The sequence below is a fragment of the Pteropus medius genome, unplaced genomic scaffold, assembly GCF_902729225.1.
Source record: "Pteropus medius unplaced genomic scaffold, Ma_sr-lr_union100, whole genome shotgun sequence".
Lineage (NCBI taxonomy): Eukaryota > Metazoa > Chordata > Mammalia > Chiroptera > Pteropodidae > Pteropus > Pteropus medius.
In genome coordinates this window covers 22,103,415-22,121,787 of record NW_024344240.1, presented here as the reverse complement: position 1 = coordinate 22,121,787, position 18,373 = coordinate 22,103,415, and the positions used below count along the sequence as shown (strand labels likewise).

At 41.7% G+C, this 18,373-nt stretch overlaps 1 protein-coding gene across 1 annotated transcript in view; it reads right to left on the bottom strand.

Moving 5' to 3' along the window:
- TSPAN11 (tetraspanin 11) overlaps positions 1 to 10,354 on the bottom strand; it is an 80,896-nt gene extending 70,542 nt beyond the window's left edge. Inside the window, exon 1 of the mRNA XM_039869128.1 lies at positions 9,549 to 10,354. The gene's annotated coding sequence lies outside the window, so the exon portion shown is untranslated. The remainder of the gene's footprint in view (positions 1 to 9,548) is intronic.
- Positions 10,355 to 18,373: the final 8,019 nt, after the last annotated feature.

Genomic DNA, 18,373 nt, shown 5'->3' with positions numbered 1-18,373 from the left:
AAAACAAAACCCAACCATATGCTGCTTCCAGGAGACACATCTCAGTTCCAAAGACAAATATAGACTCAAAGTGGAAGGGTGGAAAATGATATTTCAAGCTAATGGCATTCAGAGAAAAGCAGGAGTAGCCGTACTAATATCGGACAAAATAGACTTTAAAAAAAAAAGTTAAAGGAAGATACTGAGAGACACTTCATAATGATAAAGGGGATCATGCACCAAGAAGACATAACACTTATTAATATCTATGTTCCCAATCAGGGAGCCCCGAAATATATAAAGCAATTACTAACAGAACTAAAGGGAGAATCAGACCGAAACACTATCACAGTAGGGGACCTACTGTCAGATATGGACAGATCATCCAAACAGAAAATCAATAAGGAAATAACATCCTTAAATGACACATTAAACTAACTGGACATAATTGACATATATAGAGCCTTCCATCTCAAAACAGCTGCTTATATATTCTTCTCTAATGCACATGGAACATTCTCATGGACTGACCACATACTGGGACACAGAGGTAACCTCAGCAAATATAAGAGGTTTGAAATCATACCAACCATAGTCTCTGATCATGATGCTTTGAAACTAGAGATCAACTGTAAAAAGAAAGAAGAAAGAACCACAAATACATGAAGATTAAACAACATACTACTGAAGAATAACTGGGTCAGAGAAGAAATAAAAAGAGAGATCGAGAAATACATAGAAATGAATGATAATGATAGTACAACATATCAACACTTCTGGGACACGGCAAAAGCGGTCATAAGAGGAAAGTTCATATCATTACAGGACTACCTCCAAAAACAAGAATGAGCCCAAATAAACAACTTCATCTTAAAAACTAGAAAAGGAAGAACAAATGAAGCCTAAAGTCAACAGAAGGAAAGAAAGAATCAAAATTAAAGCAGAAATGAATGAAATTGAAAAAAAATAGAAAAAATAAATACAACAAAGAGCTGATTCTTTAAAAAGTTTAATAAAATTGACAAACCCCTGGCTAGACTCACCAAAAAAAAAAAAAAAAAAAGGACACAGATAAACAAAATCAAGGATGAAAGGGGAAATCATGACAGATACAGCAGAAATACAAAGGATCATACAAGAATACTATGAAAAAGTATATAACATCAAATTTAATAACCTAGAAGAAATGGACCAGTACTTAGAAAAATAGAACCTTCCTAGACTGAATCAAGAAGAACTGGAAAATCTAAATAGACCGATCAGCAGTATGGAAATTGAAACAATCATCAAAAACTACCAAAAAGTAAAAGTCCAGGACCAGATGGCTTCATCAGTGAATACTACCAAGCATTCAAAGAAGATTTAATACACGTTCTCCTCAAACTCTTACAAAAAATCGAAGAGAAGGCAATACTTCCCAACTTATTTGATGAGGTCAATATTACCTTGATACCAAAACCTGGTAAAGAGAACACAAAAAAAGAAAACTACAGACCAATATCTCTCATGAACACAGATGCAAAAATCCTAAATAAGATACTAGTGAACCAAATACAGCAACATATTAAAAAGATTATACACCACGATCAAGTGGGATTCATATCTGAGGCACGGGGATGGTTCAACATACACAAATCGATTAATGTGATACGCCACATAAACAAATTAAAAAGAATCATATGATCATATTGATAGATGCAGAAAAAGTCTTCGACAAGATACAGCACCCATTTATAATCAAAACACTTAACAAAATAGATATAGAAGGAAAATACCTTAATATAATAAAGGCCATATATGACAAGCCCTTAGCCAACATTATATTTAATGGTGAAAAACTAAAAACCTTCCCTCTAAGATCAGGAACAAGGCAAGGCTGTCCACTATTGCCACCATTATTCGATATAACATTGGAGGTCCTAACGAGTGCTATCAGGCAAGAGAAAGATATAGAAGGCATCCAAATAGGAAACAAAGTCAAGCTGTCACTATTCGCGGATGACATGATTCTCTATATAGAAAACCCTAAAGACTCCTCAAGGACACTACTACAAACAATAAGCAAATACAGTAAAGTTTCTGGATACAAAATCAATGTTCAAAAATCCATAGTGTTCCTATACTCTAATAACAAGTATCAGAAAAAGAAGTGGAAAAAATAATTCCTTTTGCAATTGCAACAACAACAACAATAAAATACCTAGGAATAAATCTAACGAAACATGTGAAGGACCTATATAATGAAAACTACAAGACTCTATTAAAAGAAATCGAAGAAGATACAAAGACATGGAAAGATATTCTGTGTTCTTGGATTGGAAGAATCAACACAATTAAAATGACCATGTTACCTAAAGCATTATACAGATTTAATGCAATCCCCATCAAAATCTCATTGGCATTTTTTAAAGAAATGGAATAAAAAATCATCAGATTTGCATGGAAGCACAAAAGACCCCGAATTGCTAAAGCCATCCTGAGAAAAAAGAATGGGGCTAGAGGTATCACTCTGCTTGACTTCAAATTATACTACAAAGTGACAGTAATCAAAATGGCATGGCAGAAAAACAGACACATGGACCAGTGGAACAGAATTGAGAGTCCAGAAGTAAACCCATATTTATATGGGCAAATAATTTTCAACAAAAAAGCAAAAAACATACAGTGGAGAAAGGAAAGGCTCTTTAATAAATGGTGCTGGAAAAACTGGAAAGCCACCTGCAAAAGAATGAAACTAAATTGTTGTCTAGTTTCCCACCACACACCAAAATTAACTCAAAATGGATTAAAGACCTGAATATAAGGCCTGAAACAGTAAAATGCATAGAAGAAAACATAGGAACTAAACTGAAGGACCTTGGATTTAAAGAGGATTTTATGAATATGAGTTCACAGTCAAGGGAAATAAAAGCAAAAATAAACGAATGGGACTACATCAAACTAAAAAGCTTCTGCTCAGCAAAAGAAATCATCAACAAGGTAAAGAGACAACCATCCGAATGGGAAAATATATTTGCAAGCAACGCTTCCGATAAGGGCCTAATATCCAAAATATACAAAGAACTCATTCGACTTAATAACAACAAAAAAACCAAACCATCCAATCAAAAAATGGGCACAACATGTGAACAGACACTTCTCCCTAGAGGACATACAAATGGCCAACAAATATATGAAAAGATGCTCAACATTGCTAGCCACTAGTGAAATGCAAATCAAAACCACAACGGGATACCATCTCATACCTGTTAGAATAGCTATAATCAACAGGACAAATAACAAATGTTGGAGAGGATGCAGAGAAAAAGGAACCCTCATACACTGCTGGTACAGCCACTAAGGAAACAGTATGGAAGTTCCTCAAAAAACTAAGAATTGATCTACCATATGATCCAGCAATCCCTCTACTGGGTATTTACCCCAAAGACTTGAAAACTCATATCCCTAAAGATATTTGCACACCGATGTTCATAGCAGCATCATTTACAGTGGTCAGGACATGGAAGCAACCAAAGTGTCCTACAATAGATGATTGGCTAAAGAAGCTGTGCTACATATATACAATGGAATATTACACAGCTATAAGAAGAGATGAAATACTGCCATTTGTGACGACATGGATGGACCTTGAAATGATCATACTAAGCGAAATAAGCCAGACAGAAAAGGTTGAAAATCACATGATATCACTTACATGTGGGATATAAGCCTAAAAGCAACAAATGAACAGGACAGACAGAGACTCATGGACATGGACAATGGACTAGTGGTTACCAGAGGGGAAGGAGAAAAAATAAAAAAAATAAAATGTTAAATAAAAGAAAAAAATTAATATAAAAAGTTGAGATGCCACAGGAACTTAACTCTTATTTATAATAATTAGCCTAAGGTAAAATTGATTTTGTTAATGAGTTGTTTCACCTCTAAAGTCTTGCAAGCTATAAACAAAGACTTACTATACTTGTTTCTTAATATTTGCTTGGAACTTTAGGAGTTAAAAGTCCTTAGCCATCTATCTGCTCAGTGCTATCAGAAAGTGTTAACTGCCTTCTGTGTATTTTATTCTCTCCTGGTGCTTCTAGTCCTAACTTCCTGTCTCACCCTCTTTCCCCAAAGAGAGAGTTTATTTCTTCTGAGAAGGCTGGCTTCCTCAAGCCTCTAGGTATACAAAAAGCACCCTAAAATGTGGAGTCACACGGCTCCTTCTCTGGCCTCTCTTCTCTCCAACCCAAAGAGCACTCCCTCCCTAGGTAACTAAGTCACTCCTTCCCCATCCCAAGATATCTGCTGGGCTTCAGTATAAAAAGGATCAGAGCCAGAGAAGCTGGGAATACTTTTGAACAGGCCTAAGAACTCCTGGAAGCTTTTTGCTTTTCAATCAGTTCCAAACCTCAGACAAAATGGATAGTACTCACCTCTACTCCTGTCCTTTGTTTTCTTCTGAGCCTTTAAAAACAATTAGAACCTGTTAGTAAATGATCTAAGCTGTCTTTTAACAAATGTAAATGATTTGTAGCAGAAGGGTAGAGACCAGGATAAGGAAATGGAAGCCTCCACCATCTTCCAAGGATAGGTGACTAACTGGAATCTGAGGGCACTTGAATGGCTCACCTGTTTAAAGGATTTGTTGTTCTGGCCTAACTGGGCCACCATCCAAAAATGTGACTAAAATAGGAGGCCGAGGGCTGAACCCTTGCTGGCTTCAAGGGTAAGCATCCTATGTAGTTGCACACATGCTGAGAAGGGCCCTGTGTGGTTCAATGCTCTGCTGATGGCATCTTGGTGAGCATGAAATGTGAGCAGAGGAGAGATGAATAATGTGTGTGTCCCCTGTTCCTTGCTGCTTCATATGATCTAGTGTTCATGATGCCCTGTGAGCACAGGATTTCATTTAAAAAATGTAAATGTTATAAAGCAGAAAGTGAACAGTGGACAGTGAAATCAGTTATATGGTCTTTGATTAGTCTTTTCAAATGTAGAAGCAAATTTTCATTTGTATTAAAGTTTGGCTAACAAAAATCTTTCAAAACATGAGATCCGTGTTAGAAGAAGGAAGAGGAGAAGGAGGAGGCTAGAGAGGAAGGGAAGTGGTGGGGGCAGGAAGGGGAGGAAGACGGGGACGGGGAGGAGGAGAAGCAGCAGCATCCATAAGTCCAGACGAGGGTGAGAACCACTGCAGGTCACCCACCCTACCATCAAAGAGGGTACGGGAACTACTTTGGAACAGGCCAGGGAACATTCAGAGCAATTTCCCCTAACATTTCCTGAGCCTCTGTAACATCCTCAACTCTTGAATTCTTGGTATTTTACAGTAAAGCTCCTTAAGCCTTTAAGAAAGAGCATATGCCTATACAGGGGGCAGTGAAAACAGAGGGAAAAGTTGTTCAAAAGCAGCTGCATTCCTCCCTATAGCTTGTGTTAGAAAGGCACCCAGAGGAGGAAAGGAGTGCTTGGCTGGCCTGGGGCATAACCAGCAGGAGGCCATGTACCCCTTGACTACTGACAGCGGGGATCTGTGCTTAGACACAATTGTACAGCAGTCACCACCCCACCAGGCCCCTTCTCACCATGAGCCCTTTTCCAAACTATTCGCTGTTATCATCAGACACTTGGGCGTTCCGTGCCCCTCTACTTAGTTGAGCTTTCCAGGCTTAACTCAGGCATCCGTACACCAGGCTAGGAGTTATGGACCATTTCCTCAGTTTACAGGATGAGGAAACTGAAGCTTAGTGAGGTCATGCAACACATGTGGGGTCACATGGGGAGGAAGGGGCAGAGCCCGAATTTCAGGCTGGACTGTCTGACCCAGAGCTGGGTTCTCTGCCCCTGGCCGGCACGCGTTTTCCTTGCCTTCTCTGCGCTCCAGCTGTGGCTGACGTGAGTGCTATGCAGTTTGCACTCAGCTGTTTTCCTATCTCTTCCTGGGAGTGACTTTAATCTCCCCAACAGCTACATCCTCAGAAGTCAGGGCCCAGGTCTCTGTATTTCTCAGGCCTGAAGAGTCATGGCTCCTAGCAGGCACACGGTGAATCTGTGAATACTGATCCTCTCCCAACTCTGTCTGCTCTATGGTGTGCTGTCTTATAAGTACATACCTTAAGAGCCCAGGAACTCACAAGAGAGCCAGAGCAGGAACAGGTACAAGAAGCAAAGTCAGTAGTCCAAAGGAATTAACGGGAATTCTGATTTGTACTCCCTTCTTTTTTCTCTTCTTTCCATAGTCTTTCTCCTCAACCAGTCACCTAAACAATCCAACAAAACAGCCAAACCTCCTTCTCCATCCGTAGGTATACTAGTAATATAGAATATTATATATAAATAGTACATACTATAACTATATTATAGTATAAATGGAATACACTAACTCCCATGGGATTTATTTAGTAAAAGTGGTGGTAAACATATATTCTGTGCCCCAACCCCAGGCACAATGCTGGACACAGGAGTCATACTGCCGTTTGCAAACGTATTTATAGGAAGAGACAACATGAGAGATGTTTTACATGAAGCTGACGTAGCTGCTGTAAATATGGGTCAGGGTGAGCTACTATATCGCTGTCCTCTAGGCTCAAGAATCACTTAGAGAGAAGGGCTCCTCTCCACTGCCAACTACTCAAGAAAAACGACGCTGAGTGGACATCTCCTGGGCAAGAGGCAAGTCTGGGCAGCTTGCCTAGGAACATACCCAAAGGAGGATGATGACAGACACAGTCACCCTAAATAGGCAGCTTTCATCTATCAGCGTGTGGCATAGCCACTTTGTAGATATTCAATGTGTCTTCCTGTCTAGTGCTCATCTCAAGCAAGCTTCAGAGTTCCCATATACCCCTTGTTGTTGTATTGCACGCAAAATCATTTTCATATTAACCTTGACCAAAAATCCAGGAAATTAAACCAGTTGCAGAAAAACACCCATATGATGAATTCCATGGCCAAGCAGACATGATCTGTGGGATAACCACTTCCAAAGTCTACATCACAGCCTTGGGTCCTCCTTGAGGGTGGGTGTGCATTGCTTCTAGCTGCGGTACTATTATTTCATCTTGCAATTGAAGAGGCCCTTATGAGTCTTCTGATACAATGGTTTTCCAGTTTTATTTTAGTGGGAGTGCACTTTCTTCAAAAGAAATTATACCTGGAAGCCAATCCATAACTTGATTTAACCCTGAGCTGTTGGTGTGAGGGAACCAGGCCCTGCCTATGGGGCTTGCTCCTCTCTCAAAGGCTCCTAGGAGCACAATTTGAAACACATGCAGCCGTTCTACCCATATGAAGTTATTCACCACTCACTAACACAACCTTTCTTTGGGCACCTACTGTGTTCCAGGTGCTGGTGGGCCAGCTAGTAACAGGACGAGGGATGCCCTGCTCTTCTGAAGCTCACAGTGTGGCCTGACATAGCAGAAAATTCAGATGGTAGTAAGTGCTATGGAGGAGTTAAATCAGGGCACTGTGATTGTGACCAGGAGGTGGCTACTTTAGATTAGAGATCAAGAAAGGCCTCTCGGAGGAAGTGAAACATGAGCTGGGATCAGGAGGACAATCTGGAAAGATGCCTTGATTTTGAACAGTGAAAAAATAGACACAAAGAGGTGAAGTGACTTTCCCAGGTCACATGGAGGGTAGGAAGCTGAGCTGGAACTTGACCCTAGGTTTCCAGGCTCCCTGGCCACGGCTCTTTCCTTTCACAATGTTTACCAAAGAGCTACTACATTCAAAGATATCTCATGACAGGTGACACGCAAGGACTGACAAACCACCAAACACTTCCTGGTGTTTAGGGCTATCTGTAATGACTTTTGACAGCCTCCCAGCCCTCCGCAGCTTGGTACAGCTTTGGGGCTCTGTAACCCAGAAGACAGCACCTTGCAGTTGACATCCCTGACCCATGACCTCAGTTGGGAAAGCTTCTTCCTCCTCTCTTATCTTCCTGGCTGCAAATGGTAGAAAGTGTTCCTTACTGCTTCCATTGTTGGCAAGAGGATAAAAGCAAGATGATAGGTATAAAGCCTCCTGGCTCACCTGGAGGAAGGCTCTCTGGAAGTCAAGCCGCTCTAGGGCTAGGACTTAAAAGCCAGCCAAGCTAGTTTTCCCCTTGTGCTGCAGAAGGCATTCACACAAAAACTACGTACACTACCAAGACCTGTGTGCATCTCACACACCCAGAGTCCAAAGTGCTCTAGGCAAATACTCCTATTATGTTGAATATCACAGGGAGCAGTATGCAAATAGTTCCCTGTATGACCCACAAACCAAACAGCTCCAGGACCCCAAGTGTTCGCCACACCTCCCGCTTGGCACCTGTGGGCCCAGCATTTGCCTTCACCCTCAGAGCCTTACCTCTGTCCAAGTACTTTCCAGTCATTAGCTAATTTGAACCTCCCGCTACATCATGAGATAGGTAGGGACAGCTTTGCACATGAGACAACTGAACCCCAGAGTGACATGTGCAGGGAACACTGCTACTGACATAGTAACAACCACTAAATTTTGATTCAAATCCAGGTCTCCCGACTCTAACTGCAGATTCTTTCCACTATAATCCAGCTGCCCACAAATTAAACACAGATCATTCACCCTCGCCTCATTCTCTTCTCCACCCTTCCACCGCCACCCTCTGTCCTAGAGTATATTTAGGAGTTTTCCAGAAGCTGTCTTTTCTCTCCACACCATTCCTGCCTCACAATGTGTGCCAATGTCCTAGAGACCTCTGTGGTACTTATTCCTGCACACTGAGCAACTGAGACCCAAGTTGAGTTGCTCTCCTGCCCAATCCAAATGAGCCTTCCTCTTTTTCATATTTTCCAGCCAATTCACGCATATGAACACTGTTCCTATCACTGGTGAAAACAATACATACTAGAACCTTCCACACTTTCCTTCTTTCCATACCAAGCTAGCCTAGCCAACTGCACGAGTAGGAATTGGCAGGTGAACACAGGTGACAGGGCCTACAGAACCATGTTCTCCAAAATGCACAGCTGTGCCCATGGGACTTGTGGACAGCCCTCCACAGGCAGACAGACCCATTGAGAACAATCCGGTGCACGTATGAGACCCACCAGCTGCCAGCATTTAGTAAACCTTGTTTTGCATGGGGAACAGAGCCAAGGGCTGTACAATTTTAGCTAGGATTACTCTGGACCTGTAACCTCGGGTTTAGGCATAAGAGCCTGTGACTAGAATTCAGGGTGGACAAAGAGAATAACATTTTGAAGAGGGACAGACATGCACTTAACACGCTGGACAGTACAAGGCACTGAGGGTCCCAGAGCTCTCTCCCAAGACCTTCGTGCAGAGATCAGGAGCACAATTACGGACACAAATGCTGGGGGCCCTGTAGACTAGTGCTTACACCCATCCATCCTGAATATCCCGAGGATTCGTGCCCCACTCCTTATCCAAAGTCGGCCTGCTCCTGTCCGCCGGCGCCTTACACAGTCCAGCTCCGAGGACCCAGTAGAAGAGGGGGCGCCTCCTCCCCGCGACCCATGAGCCTGGCGGAGACCCCCTCCTTTTCGCGCGCTCCCGCCCCGCGGGCCCTCCGGAGCCCCGCGCGCTGCACTTACCGGCCGTGGGCAGCAGGGCTTGGTTCGCAGTCGGAGAGCGGAGCCCAGAAGCGGGGCGGCGGCTCGCAGGGCCGCCCCCTGTCCGCACGCCCCGCGGCGCTCCTGGCTTCCCACCCTGCGAACGTCAGTGTGCGGGTATCACGCTCTCCGCCCGGCGCCCGTGGGCACTTCCTGCCGGCCAGAGCCTTTGCCCGCCCCGCCCCGCTTCCCCCGCGCCCACCCTCTCCTGCGCGCCCCCTCTAGTTCCCGGGCTCGCTCTCTCCCGCCGGGTAGCGGGCCTCCCCAGAAACCCTGAGCAGCCGGCCGCGTCTTTGTTTGGCAGTTGGCCTTTCTTCAATTCACAGCACACAGGGCGAATTAAGTCGGAGTTAGGGGCAGCTGTGCGGTTGCCTGGGGGATCCTTGCAAGGAGGGGGTGAGGTGGACTGGGGGTTGGGGCGGCTTACAGACCGCTGGGTCCTCCTCTCCACCTCCCACCGCACCTCTCTCAGGTCTCATTGCCCCCTAGGCCGGCCCCTGATGGCAGGATCCTGGGGGAAGCTGGCCCGTGGGAGCTCCTGGTGACTCCAAGGACAAGCCTGTCTGACCACAGAGACTTCCCTCTACTCTTTCTTTCCTCAGCCCCATACACAAGGAAGACTCTTATCACAGCCCTCTCTCTCTGGGAGTCCTGTTGACTATCAGCTTTACATTTCCCGGCCCTAGACTGGAGAAAAAGGGAGACTAGGCGGAGAGCCCATCTGCCCGTGCCCTGTGGAAAGCAGGGGCAAAGCTGCCTGTAACTGGTTCTGTTCTAACAGTGGGGCATAAGTTATGTGTTATTTCCTAAATCAACAAAGACTGTGCTTATCCAACCATGTTCTTTTGAAACTTGACTGCAGTGAGCTAGGTTACCCATTTACCAGGTCGCTAGGTCAGGGAAGCAGGATAGGCAGGGAGAGGTGACAGGGCAAGGCACTGGGGTACCAGCCTTCTTAATACCCCCGGAGCTGCTGAGAAAGGATTATCAGAGGAGACATAAAGAGGTCTCAAAAGGAGATGACTGCAGTAGTCCCTGTGAGAGAAAGGCCTGAAATGGGGGGTGAAATGGAAGATGCAATAAGTCGGAGTTAGGGACAGCTGTGTGCTTGCCTAGGGTCTGTAGAGCTCGCTGTGAGTGTTGTAGGAGGGGCAGACGGAGGAGGGGGCTGGGCGGTCTCAAGAAAGAGAAGGAAGAGGACCATGGTGGTGCTGTGGGTGTGAAAGTCAGAAGAAGACCTGGAGAGATGTGAGGCTGAGAGAAGATGATATGGAGGGAGAGTGTAGAAAAGGTAGAGAGGGCTGGGCTGAGGACAGAACCCAGTTCTAAGCAAGCAAAGGAGCCAATGAAAGAAACAGACCATCCAGGAGAGCCAGCGCTGTGCAGGGCGTCAGAACTCAGGAGAAAAGGGCATGTTCAGTATGGACCCATGCTTCAGGGACATCAAAGTGGAGGGTTCCCAAGAAAACAGGAGATCTTTGGGGACTTTTGTGAGAATTATTTCAGTGGTGGGAATATAAGCCAGATTGCCCCTCCTTGGGGGCATCTGGACAATGGGTTAATGCAGGGATCCAAAGGGATATCTCTTTGCTTACGTTCTGGAGGATCTTAAAGGGCTATCCCAGCCCCAGAGCTTTCCAAGGGATCAGCTGAAGCTTCTGTGGAAACTGCATCTCAGTTTAAGTTTACTCTGCCCAACCCCATTTCCTCACTTTCGTACAGGCGTTGTTCCCAGGTACCTCCCAATAGACCTCCTGCATGCTGATCTCCATCTCCATTTCCATGCAGAGTCTGTTTCCCAGAAATCCAACCTGAAATATAGGGTCACTGAGAAAGGGAGAGTGAGAGAAGGAAAAGGTTGATTGGTTACTAGACTTACCGTGGTGACAACTTTGCAAGTTATATAAGTGTTTAATCACTGTGTGTTGTACACCTGAAACTAATATAATATTGTATGGCAAAATACATTTTTTTAAAAAGAGCATAAAAAAAGAAAAGAAAAGGTGGATGGTGGTAAAGAAGAGGGTATGAACATCCACAGGAACATTAAAAAGAGAAGACCAAGCAACCTGGTGGGAGAGAGGCCTGAGCAAGCACGAAGCATGGTGGTCTCTCTCTCAGAACTTCCTGCAAGACCTCTAAGGAAGCAGACCTCTAATGCAGACCTTGACCTCCAATGAAGCAGTTTTAAGAGACAGATTGTCATAAAAAGTCGGAGAAGGTGGCATTAAAGGGAAAGACTGAGAAATGGGGGACAAGAGAAGGATAATTCGTAGTAGAATATGGGCTCTCAAAGGATGGGTAGAGGACAGAAGGGTGGGACAGGTCTTCAGAGGGAAAAAAATGCTGTAGGTGGGGTTAGGATGAGGGGAAGTGAGTGTTCACTAGTAGTACTGAAACAGTAATTAGGAAAGAGAGGATTGGAAAGTGTTCTGGAACGACCTATAAGCAATATGAGAGGGCAAGTGATAAATGAAACTCTGGACCAGGATATCGTATCTCCAGCACTATCCCTAGTAACATTAAACATCTAGAGTAGTGAACCAGTAGAAATAGGATATGTAATTTAAAAATATCCCAGTAGCCACATTTGAAAAAAAAAAAACGTAAAACACGAAACAGGTGAAATTAATTTTAATGATACATTTTATTTGACACAGTATGTCTAAAATATGATCATTTCAATATGCATCAATATAAATAATTATTAATGAAGTAGTTTACATTTTCTTCCTACTAAATCTTTCAACTTCGGTGTACGTTTTACACTCAAAGCACATCTGAATTCAGACACTAAATGTAAATTGAAACACGTGAGCCATATTTAGATTTCATAACACTTGTGGTTGAAGAAGTAGACTTACAAACCTAAGTGGCTGCATACATACCGTTGCTTTCCAATAACTGAATGAAATGATCAGTTTTCAAATTTAAGTTAACATTAATTAAAATGAATTGAAATGGAAAATTTAGTCCTTCATTTGCACTTAGCACATCTCAAGTCATCAGAGCCACATGGGGCTAGTGGCTATTGCATCATACCACACAGGTTTAGAACATGAATTCTTAAACTTCTAGATTTTGATCTTTGTTTTGTCCTCAAACTCTATCAAAAAATGGACCCCTGGCCACCCATTGAGTGCTGCTCAACTAACAAGATCCTAATCTGTTTCATCTTATTTCACAGAATACAGTTGAAGAAGGTGAGGGAGAAGGCTGAGAATCCAACATCTGTGGGCAGGGAGACGGGGGTATGGCTTGGACTAGATGAAGAATGAGGAAAATGAGCGTGAGTTGGAAGCATTCCACTCTGATTGTCATTCCGTGTTCACATGAGGAATGCAGTGGTTTCTTTGCCACGTTGGGTGCTCCAGAGATTGAACTGACAGTGCACAGGACAGCGCTTGTTGGCCTGAGCTTCCATTTTAGTAGTTTCCCTTGAGCTCTGAGCACTGGCTGGATCACAAACACATGTGTGTAGCTGCTGGTTCTGGGCTTTATTTGGGGGGAGGGGTGGCGGGGGCGGAAATGAAAGGGACTGGTGAAATCCCAAGTATGAAGCTACAGTGAGGATCAGCCCTAGATTTGGAGACCTGTGCCCCTCATCAGCCTGTGTCACATCTTCTGCCCCACAGCTGGAAGCTTCTGCTTTTAGTTGGCACTCTGGCACCATTTGCTTGCCCTATGTCATGAGGTGCTGGAGTCATGGAAGTTATAGATGTAAAAAGAATAATAACAACACTTAGACTTCTTTTGCTCTGAATTGTCCCATATCTATTACTTGGAGGTACAAAGTAGACCTGGTGAGGCCCTCTTCAGGCCAGCACAGGCCCTTGCTTCCCAGCAACAGTATCTATAGGCATTCCTAGAAATGGAGTCACAGAAAATACCATTTTTTTGGGTGGATAGTTATACAAACACACACATACACAACACTGATAAGTATGACCTGGTATTGTTGGTACCCCTAGGATATACGTCACGTTAACTTAGCATTCAAGTTGTACCCTAAATCGTCACAGGTAAGGAAACGTAAAACTTGGATTTCTCCATCCCCTGTGTAACAAGCCTGTCTTTCAAAACAATTTCCAGTCATTACCTAGGAGGGTTGCAAGGAAACCAATGTTCCCTTGACATCCTCTTCTGCCTCACTGACACTCCTGCTCCGTTAAGCTGCCATCCTGATGTGGCCCTAATAAGAACTCTTCGTACTGACTCTGTGCCATTCTTAGGAAAATTGGCTGTGTTCTTGGAGGTAGAAACACCCAGGTAGAAAGCACTCCCCTCCATATACAAATCACATAGCTTGTCCTACTCAGCCTGTTTTCTCATCTTTAAAATGGGGAGAAACTCATGAGATGGTTTTCTACCATCGTAGAGAGTGGAAACTGCCCTTCATTCCTTCATCCATATGAAAAATAGAGCTAAGTATGCTGTGGTCAGCACCTTTCCCCTTTCTGGAAGGACTGGGGAATGACCAGATGTTAAATATTGATCAGTTAATATTAGCTTGAATTCAACCTGCATTTAACTATGAACTTAATGACTGAGCTTACTCACTGTTACAACAATATGTGGTGCTTAATAGAAGGTGGCAAAGAAATGGTTATGAAATCGAACCTCACAGTCTCAGGTATTCTCATGGAAGAGATGTTACACCAGAAGTAGGAGTTTTTCAACTGTTGTGAGGCATATTTCCAGTGACACCAAGAACATGAGTTGCACTAATTAGTGCTTGAAATAATTATTGATCTGTGTTACCAGTGTCAGAAGCATTGCTCAGATGTCCAATTGCTTGTCATGTTCTCTTGGTATTCTACATGAATGACTTCATAATATTCCCAGGAGAATATTATTTCAGGCAAAACATAGAAAAACACAGTTAGGGTACAGAAAATGGAAGTACAGACAGCTGAGAAAATATATAAATAATATGCACAAGGACATAAATATTTATAGCTGGAATTTTTTGGTATGTGCAATACACTGCTAATCCCTCTCTTCTTCTCTGAGTTTTCTAGAGCCTGCCTCTATAATTGGGGCGTAGGCTATCCCAGGGTCCAGGGTCACATGCCAAGGGAGGAAGAGAAGCCTTTGGATAAACACAGTGAATTTTCTGAAGCACCTCTGTTATTTAAGATTTATATTTGGGGAATAAGGCTTATGATGTTTTCAAAAGTATAACATTTATATACCTCATTGGAGAAAATTCTATCATTATTAAATATTAAAGAAGAAAGTAAAATAACCTGAAATCTTAGCTATCAGAGATAATCACTATTATTTTGGTGAATACCTTTTCAATTGTGTGTGTGTGCGTGTGTGTGTGTGTGTAACCTGATTTATTTCACTTTATTATATATTCTAGTCATCTTTTTATGTCAATGGATTTAAGAACATAGTAATCATTTTTGACATAATATGTGGATATACTATAATTTATTTAACCAATCCCCTATTGATGGATAGTTAGAATCTTTTCAATTAAAAAAAAATTTACAATGTGATTATGACATTTTTTCACATATATCTTTGTGTACTTATTCGACTATTTCATGAAAAATTTCTAGAAATGGAATCAGAAAATACCACATATATTTATATAAATACCATATATTTATGTGTATATAAAATATAATGCATACAAAATTTGGAAGTATATCTTTCAAACTTAATACAGTCATTATCTCTGGAGAGGGGACTGAGGTTGGAGATGTAACCAAAGAGGAATTTCACCAAATCTGTAACATTGTAGGTTTTCACAAGGAAAAAATACCTATCTGTGTAACTTAAAATGAGTTAAAATTAAAGATAATGTCAGCAAAAAAGAAGATAAAGTGATTATCAACTGACGATCACATATCATTGGAAATCAAACTGATCACTTTCTGCTGCTGAAAAAATTAAAGGTGCATACTGAAAGAACCGGAAACTGCTAAAAGAAAGAAAAGGAAACACAACACCTAAATGCTTGGTTAATTCAACAGAAGTAAAGAATGGGGAAAAAAAAGAGAAACAACAAGAAAGTATAGTAAATATGAAGTGCAATTCTATGGATGAAATAAATCCAAATATACCAATGCTCACAATTACTGTGATTTGGTAAAGTTCCCATTAAAAATAGCAACTCTCATATAAGGTAACAAAACAAAAGCCAGTTGTGTGTTGTTTCAAAGGAATACGTAAATATATAAGATGCAGAAAGTTGCAAAATAAAGGAATGGAAAAGATGTGTTAACCAAGGAAATGTGCTAACCAAGAAATAGGTGTGCCAATATTAATATAAGATAAAATGGATTTCAAAGCCCAAAGAATTAATGGTCCAAGAAGAGTTTTTTGTTTGTTTGTTTGTTTCGTTCTCGTTCACTCATGTCTCTTTGTGCAGTTTCAAAATGTATAAAGAAGAATGACAACTCAACTAGGAAAAAATAACCAAGGATTTATAGCCGTGTTGTCCAATACAATAGCCACTAGCCTCATAATACAGCCAGTAGCCACTAGGCTACTGAACGCTTAGAATATGGTGAGCCCAAATTGAGATGTGCTGTATGCGTAAAATATATATTGGATTTCAAAGACTTGTTGTGAAAAATCATGTAAAATATCTCATTAATATTTTAAAATATTGATTACATGTTGAAAAAATCCTACTTTAGATATACTGATTAAATACAACCTATTAAATTAACCTCACCAGTTCCTTTTAACTTATTTTCACATGGCTATAGAAAATTTAAAATAACATAGGTGGCTCACATTATATTTCTACTGGACAACATTGAAGAGGATTTGAATAATACAATTAATAAGCATGGACTAAGATCTATAAAGAGGTCTATTTTGACCTCTTGGAGATTTTACACTCTTTTCAAACATTCATGCAACCTTTATAAATTGATCAATTACCTAATAGCCACATGAAGATCTCAAAAATGTCTAAATAGGCTGATATCGATCCACAATGCTTTTCTACAACCCCAGGAAATCCTCGCTGCCTTGTCCAAATGCTCTTGCTCTCCCCAGTGACTGTGTGGAGGTGTATGTGCAGGGCAGCTCTGTGGGTAACATGCCTCTCATAGTCAGGAATCTTCATCTTTCTCAGGAGTCCGTTACCTGAGGTCCTATTCTGCCTCTTGGCCCCAGCTCACAAGATTCATTGAGTCAGAACTCCCCTTTCAGAGACCGGTGATCGCAGCTTTACTCTGGGGGAAAATGCCATCTGCACACTCTTCCCTGTGTGTGGAGGACTGGGAGGGGCAGGTCTGACTGGCCAGCTGTGCTGAATTAATCAGCCGATAATACTGAGGAGGGTCTCCAGCTTTCTTCTCCATTTGGACTTGATCACTTGGAGCTTGGAGAACTGTTCTTGTCTTGAGTAGTTTATCTTGCTCATGTTTGGCTTGAAGTTTTTTAAATTCTTATTTCTTCATCAATCCACTTAAAAAAATTATCCTCGATATTTTTAGTCTGCAGGTAGCACCCTTCCTCGAGTTCCAGCAACATTATAGATCTACTTTTTCAAAATATTTCTGCGATTTCATGGAACTTTGAGTAGGTGGGGATGTAGAAGCTGATATCCAGTCTATCTGACATCTTGATTCTATTGCCAGATGTCAATTTTTGTATATTTGTCTCATAACCAGTCATTTTACTACATACATTTTTTATATTAAAATAAGCCCTTATTTTAATATAAAATATATACATGTATCTAAAATATAATGCATACAAAATTTGGAAGAATATCTTTCAAACTTAATATAGTCATTATCTCTGAAGAGGGGTCTGGGGTTTGCTATGTAATCAAAGAGGAATTTCACCAAATCTGTAACATTTTAGTTTTCCATAAGTTCTTCTTACATCATTAAGAAGAATGCAAAGTATGCATACATTTTTTAATGACATAAGAACTTTCAAATAATATGCTCGTAGAGGGTTGCCAAATTATAGATCTCTCTGATTATTAGGGGTACTTTGAGGACAAAATTGTAAAAGTTCAGCTAAAAAGGATTTTGACTGCCTTGACTTAGTGGGTCTCTCTATTTCTCTCTCTCCCATCCCCACCCTCATTTTGTTTTCCTCTCTTCTCCAAAGTAATAAATCCAATTCTAGTACAAATAACAATGTGCTAATAAGGCCTCCTGATCTCCCTCAACTACAGGGCGGGTTTTATGGGTGTGCAAACTGGAGTCATACAAGGCCCCATGCTTAAAAGGGACCTGCACTTCATTTAATGCTCTACTATTGCTGTCTTGAAATCCTTAATGCACATTTTCATTTTGTGCTGGGTCACGCAAAGTGGGTAACTGATCCCGAATATAGGCTTTTATTCAGCAAGGCCTGGTCCTTGATATTTCTGCAAAAATACTTAGCTAATGTTATGCATTTCCCACCCAAGTTAGAAGATTAAGATTTCTGGCATTTTGCTGAATCTAAAGAAAGCTCCATCATGTGCATCTTCAGAATAATCTTACTTTTCTGCAGGGGCGGGGTGGGGGTTTGAATTTGGGGGAAAGAGTATGACCAGAGCCACGCCCATTAGTATTTTTTTGTGAGTTGGTTTCACCTTCACTTCTTGATACTCTTTTATTGACACTTTTCTCTCCAGTCATATTACAGCTTGCAGTTCAGTACACAAAACTTGTTCTTTCTTCCACACATTTGCACAAGCCATCCCATTACTTCAAAACCCTTTCTATAACTGTGCAAAAACTTTACTTCTTTAAAATGACTTTTTTCTTTTTTGGCCTTGTACTCACTTGCTTTTTTTCCTTATTTTTCCACCTTTGCACATACTACACACTAGT